Genomic DNA, 6,000 nt, shown 5'->3' with positions numbered 1-6,000 from the left:
TGTAAATGAAGACCAAAAATATTTTCTTCATATTGGCCTGCCAAAACATCTGGATTTGTGTTTATATTCATTGGCATCACAGGGTTATCCCTCAAAAAAACCCTGCTATTATTTTCTCATTTCTAACTGAACCTCTCACACATAAAGTGCTTTTCTGAGTAATGGAGTATTTTCTGACTATGGGAGTAATCTTAAATATAAAGTAAAGCAGTAGCAGCTGAATCAGGAGCAGGTGAAATATGAAATGATACAGAGCAAATGCTGCCTCCCTGTGAGGCTCAAAACACCACTTAAAACAGGCAACGCTAATACAGGACTCAATTCATCAGCTGATGATTAATTTCAATGTTAAAAGGAATAAAATTTAAAATTAATTTCTTTTCTGCTGCTGCAAGAAGCAAATCTAGCACTTTTCCCCCCCTCTTTTCATATTCTGTGTTTTCAAGAAAGCATGAAGCAGAAAAGGACTGCTGCAACTAAATTTGTGTGCTGATAATTCCATTTCAGTGATTACAAGAGCTACCAGCTGGAGTCCCACACACCTGGTGTGTGCTTACACAGTAGGTAGTATGACTGAAAATTACTACCAGAAAGCAATAGTAAGAAAGCAGAAAAAAATAATTTAGAAAAGGCAAAATTTTCTCGAGTGATTTTCAGCCTCACCCCAAGGTTTATCTGCCTGCAAAATTAGCTAAGCCACCAGTGTATTTGTACTTACTCTTTCTCCATCTCTACATTCATTACAGCTTAACTGAGCCAAATATTTCTCTTCCATGGCTGAACTTCGTTGGAAAATCAGGCTAAACAGCCTTGTAATGGTGACAGTATAAAGTAGTTACTGAATTTTGTTCAAACTTAGACCCTTTAAACTAACCATTAGTCAAATCCAAACAATAAACCCAGTGCTGCAATCCCTCTTTGAAATAAAGTTTATTAGCAAGAAAAAATGCACTATGTGAAAAATCTTTTTTTTTTTTACAAAGTAGTTTAATTGGCTTATTCATTTAGTACAAACAGTCATCTGACCACAGAATTGTTTTTTTTCATCCCCAGATATTTCTTACAGTGTTTTAATGTGCTTAATGTACATGTGTATACATTCTTGTATAAAAATTAGGAATATGCTGCTGGGGTCTGTTAGTCCATCTGTTTATTTTACACATGTGTATTTATATGAGGAATATTTTAGTTATTACACTACACATCAGTGAAAAATTAACATCCCAGTGCACTTTTAAACTGTTGATCTTGTATTATTGTTACAGTCAGAGAAGGGGCTGTAAAAATGTCTTTGTTTATGAGCATTCCAGTTCCTGTGTGTCTTCAAGCCAGTGGGAAGTTACAGTAATGCCTCTCTATGTAAGGATTATATCTTACAATCTTTGCCCTAGGGACTCCAGCACCTGTTTTTTTTTCCAGTTTCTAAAATGCTGTACCTTGAAAGAATTTCATAAACCCATGTCTCAGTTTATTAGGAGCACTCTAATCATCAATAAAAGACACTTCAGAATTTAGGCACCTTGATTCAAAGACAGTGAGATTCACTCCATCTGCTAATTGGCCCTAAAGGCTGTGAAGATTATTTTTAATAATCTAGGAGATTATTTTTAATAATCTAGGAGATTATTTTTCTTGCTGTAGAGCACTCAACAAGGGGTGTGAGAGACACTGGCCTTGATTTGAGACAAAGAAATTGATAAAGAATTCAAATTTAAATCAGAAAAAGCTCATCTGGAATATGTGCTCTAGGCAAGGGTCACACATTTCTGCAATTCTTTTATTGTGGGTTTTGTGTTGTCTTTGTTGCTGTTCACTTTGGACTCCCTGGAAATGAGATAAATTTTTCCCTTCCTAATTCTTGGGGGTTTTTTCCGTGTTGGTTTCTTTCTTTCAGAAACTACCATTACATAACTGTTGGACACAAAACCTTTAAGCACACCCTTTGTATTTGAATGTGTGGTACCTTGTGCATGCAACAGCAGCTGCAGTGTTTTGAAAGTGATCACAAAGCAGAATATTTTCAACGTACAGATACAGACTATACCTCCACAAAGATCTCTCTGCAGATCTTTTGCTTCAAAATACCTTGTCATAAATTACAGCTGGGCATCTTTTAGGAGTTGTTAAGCATCCCACTTTTTTTTTTTTTGGACTCACCTACTGCAGGCTATACAGGGTCAGCAATCTGATCAGGTGAATCTCTCCTGTGGAAATGAAGTAATTCATTACCTCTGTGCCTCCTTGTGCCCTTTTTAGCTCTACCTCACTGTCTGTTTGTTTCTTGCCATGATGCTCCAGGTGAAAGAGTCTCCTCTGATTTCTCTGAGTGTGCTTTCTTCAGAGCACAGATACAATTAGGCTGAAATAGATGCTGAAAGAAATCAACAGCGGCAAAATTAAAAGTGGGTGATGTTAGAGTTATTTCTGTTTACAAACACAGAAACTGCAGAATCAAAGGGGAAAAGAAAAAAAAAAAAAAAAAAAAAAAACACACCAAAAACCCCAAACAAGTGGGGAGAACTGCTCTTTTGATAAAGGAAAATCTGATGACAAAATTCAACTCCTCACCCCCACCCACCAGGGCAGAAAAACAACAGCCCTCAGACCTTACCAAAGCACAGCCTCTCCTCCTCTCTGCATCACCTCCTCCCTGCCTCCCTGGGGCAGGATTGTGTATTTCAATTTAAATTCAGTATTTAAATTTCCCTTTAAAACAGCATCAGAAGCCAGAATACTCAACATGAAATTTCCCTAGATCTCGTTAATCAGTACTTTAATGAAAATCCTTGTAGAGATGAATGCTCCCAAATGATTTGTTAAGTGACAGAAAGATTTCCTGGTAATCTTGGTGTAAGATGCTGATTAATCTCTCAGCATTTGTGATACCTCTTCCCAAAGCTTGGCCACTTTGTCCCATTCACGAAGCAATTCAACTATTTCTCCCAACTGAAAGAGTTTCATTATATTAAAAAATTAGCATCTCTTTATAACCCAAGCGTTCCTTTGGGCTCTTATTTAGTTAATTAACAATACTTTCATCTCAGCAAGTCAAAATCCCTCCTTTTGGAGCAAGACTAACGTGTTCCCCTATGAAATGTCAGTTTCACAAAACCCTTTATAAACCAATCTGACATAAAACAGGTTTGGGGTAAACCTCTCCTACACCTTCCATTTAAACCTGCTGTGTGATATAGTTACTCCAAGGCTCTTGTACCTACCTTATTTTTCTTTGCCAGAGGCACATTCCTTCAGAAAATGTGATAAATTATCAGTAATGAGAGACTTGAAAGGCAACTTTTTAGTTATATACATAAATATATATATATATATATATAAAGGGATATAAAGATGAAACAACAGCGAGGAAAAAAATAAGCACAGCACTACAGCTTTTACAAATTAAACTCTGATCTCTCTTATCCCTACCTATTTTACAGCCCTAAAGATGGAAGTCTTGTAAATGAGATATATTTCCATGCAATTGCATAAAATGATGCCACTTCAGGCAATTTTAAGTGCAGATAGAAAGTGGTCTTGTAAAATTCCCCCAGAACCTAGTAAAAATCCTCCAGGATATTATCTTTTCTTTCAATTCGAGGTGATGTGGTGAAGTTATTATTTTCAGTAAGCTACAGGGAAAATGTGTCCAATACTTGTAAAACTGATTATATCATGGTCTGGAAGCTAAAGAGAGAATGTTCTGAGTGTCCCCAGAAAAAATTTGTCAAAATAAATGAAATGCTGCCCTCTTCTGATTTAATTTGGACATAGAGGAAGCTGCACTTTTAATGGAAGAAGAGGTTTGAAGATTAAAATGAGTTAAAAATAGGGCTTGGCAGGCTACCCCCTCTGCAGGGAATGCAGTGGAGAGAACCTCCACAATTTCTGTGTGGCAAATAATGTCCCACATCAAAGCAGGAGATATGTGGAGCCTGAATAAAAGCTGTTTCCACTGTACTTGTGTATTTTGGGGTAATTTTGTGGCAGATGGATTAATTAAAGCACACCTGGCATGGTTTTCCCTTAGTTTAGGCATGGAACTTCTTGCTTGTCCAGTTTTGTGCACATGAAGCTTTCTAAATGTTCAAAAAGCAATCCAAGCCCCAGAAAAGCAAGTGCAGACCCGTCAAACACAAATACCCATTTGAGCTGCAAACTGCTCAAAGTGTGAGCGTGCTGCAAATAGCACATTCCTGTGTTTGATGATGTCTCCTAAATATTTTTTTTCCAATGGTAACTATCACTGACTAATTTCTGGCATTTTCAATACTATTAATTATTTTTCTAACTGCAAAATATGAGTGGGACACTGGTCTTAGGTTAAAGCATTTTGCAGACCTACAAGCATAAAAAGATTAAAAAATAAGATTATAGAGAAATACGTACATGTTGAGCCACTTCTCTGACCAGTTTGACTATTTTGGTGGTAACTTCCTTGTAGATTTTCTCACGCCAAACTCCAGCTGTAAATTACCACATCCTCTGAAAATCCATTGAGTGTGGATGCTTCAGTCAAGGTTTCATTTGGCCTTTTATCACCTGGATTCCTTTTTTTTTTAAAGGTATTTTAAATACACAGCAACATGTCAATGGCATGTATGTACCTAATTTTCTGTTCAAAAATAAATAAAAAGGCACTCAGCAGAAGAGCTTTCAGGTAAAATATACATCTTTGTTCTTCCCTAATTTACCTTGCACAATGCTTCCACTTACATGCTTTTAGGCTGAGCAAAATTATCTTTCTGCCCACTGCTGAACCTTTGAGTGTTAGAGCTAAAGTAAAAATATGTACAACAGGCTATTTGTAACAGGGGAAAATAATTACAGACCTAAAAATGCACAATTATGGCACAGGGGGCTGCTTACAGCTGATACTGCTGCAAGCATTTATCTTAGGCAGTTTTCTTTCTCTCAGTGGAGGAAACATGTTAAAACATAAAAGATTATTAAATTAATCACAAATGTGACCACTGGCAGTACTGGAAATAGGTGCAGTCATAACTTGCGGACTATGCCAGGAAAAGAAAGCATCATGAACTTTGTAAAATCAGCTATTTCAAATGAAGTAAAGGATCTTTCTGCACTCGTACAGATCTTTACATGCATTCATGTAATTCAGAGTGGAATGGTCGAAAACTAAATACCAAATTGCACATCTGCTTACTCTGAAGCATTTCTTACTATTTGCTCACATTTGAGATGGTGGGAAGAGCAATGAGTCTTTCCACCAAGTATGCTGGTTGAGCAATAGATTTTGATGAATTTATATTAGATTACATGTCAAACACTTGCAAAATTTCTTCCAGCATGTTTCCAACAAGGTATGACTCCACCCTGATGAAATAGATTACTTCCCATCTGTATTAGCCACACTCAAGTTGTTGTTTAAAATCACTCATATTTTTTGTAATCTTAACTGTAGAAAAAGCAAGGAGCTAAAAAAAAAAAAAATAGGCAGAAACCAAATTGCTGCTGGACCCGAAATGTTCTACCATACTATGAGCTTTTACATTTCTGTGGAAGGCGTGTGTTTTGTACCCAGAGCTGCTGGTCCTTTGTCATCCCTGTAGGAAACACACTTGAACTAGAAAGTGGGGTTTAAAATGCTGTTTATTAGAATTTAGAGTATCAAAAGACAGTGTCACAGATAACCCCACACTTCTCTAGGTGCTCTGAATCCTGAGGGTGTAGCACTGACAAACAGAGCACTCCATGCAGACCTCATCCAGAGCAGAGAATCTCCCCTTTTTTATTATTTTCTTACAAGGAAACAATGTTTTCCATCATTTCTGCAGTCAAGGGGAATGTCAGGAATGTTCATGTTGGTCCTGAAAAAGCACTGCCTGCTGTCCTTAGTGCTAACTCACCTCAGAAGGTTCTCATTTATTGTTTGTAGGAGCTGGTGAAACGGAAGATAAAGTGACAACGGACCAAGCAGCAAAAGTTTGAGGCAGGGAGTGCAAAAGGGGAAGAAAATATTTACACTAAACAACAAGAAGA

The sequence above is a fragment of the Ammospiza caudacuta genome, chromosome Z (assembly GCF_027887145.1).
Source record: "Ammospiza caudacuta isolate bAmmCau1 chromosome Z, bAmmCau1.pri, whole genome shotgun sequence".
Lineage (NCBI taxonomy): Eukaryota > Metazoa > Chordata > Aves > Passeriformes > Passerellidae > Ammospiza > Ammospiza caudacuta.
This window is presented reverse-complemented; position numbering follows the sequence as displayed.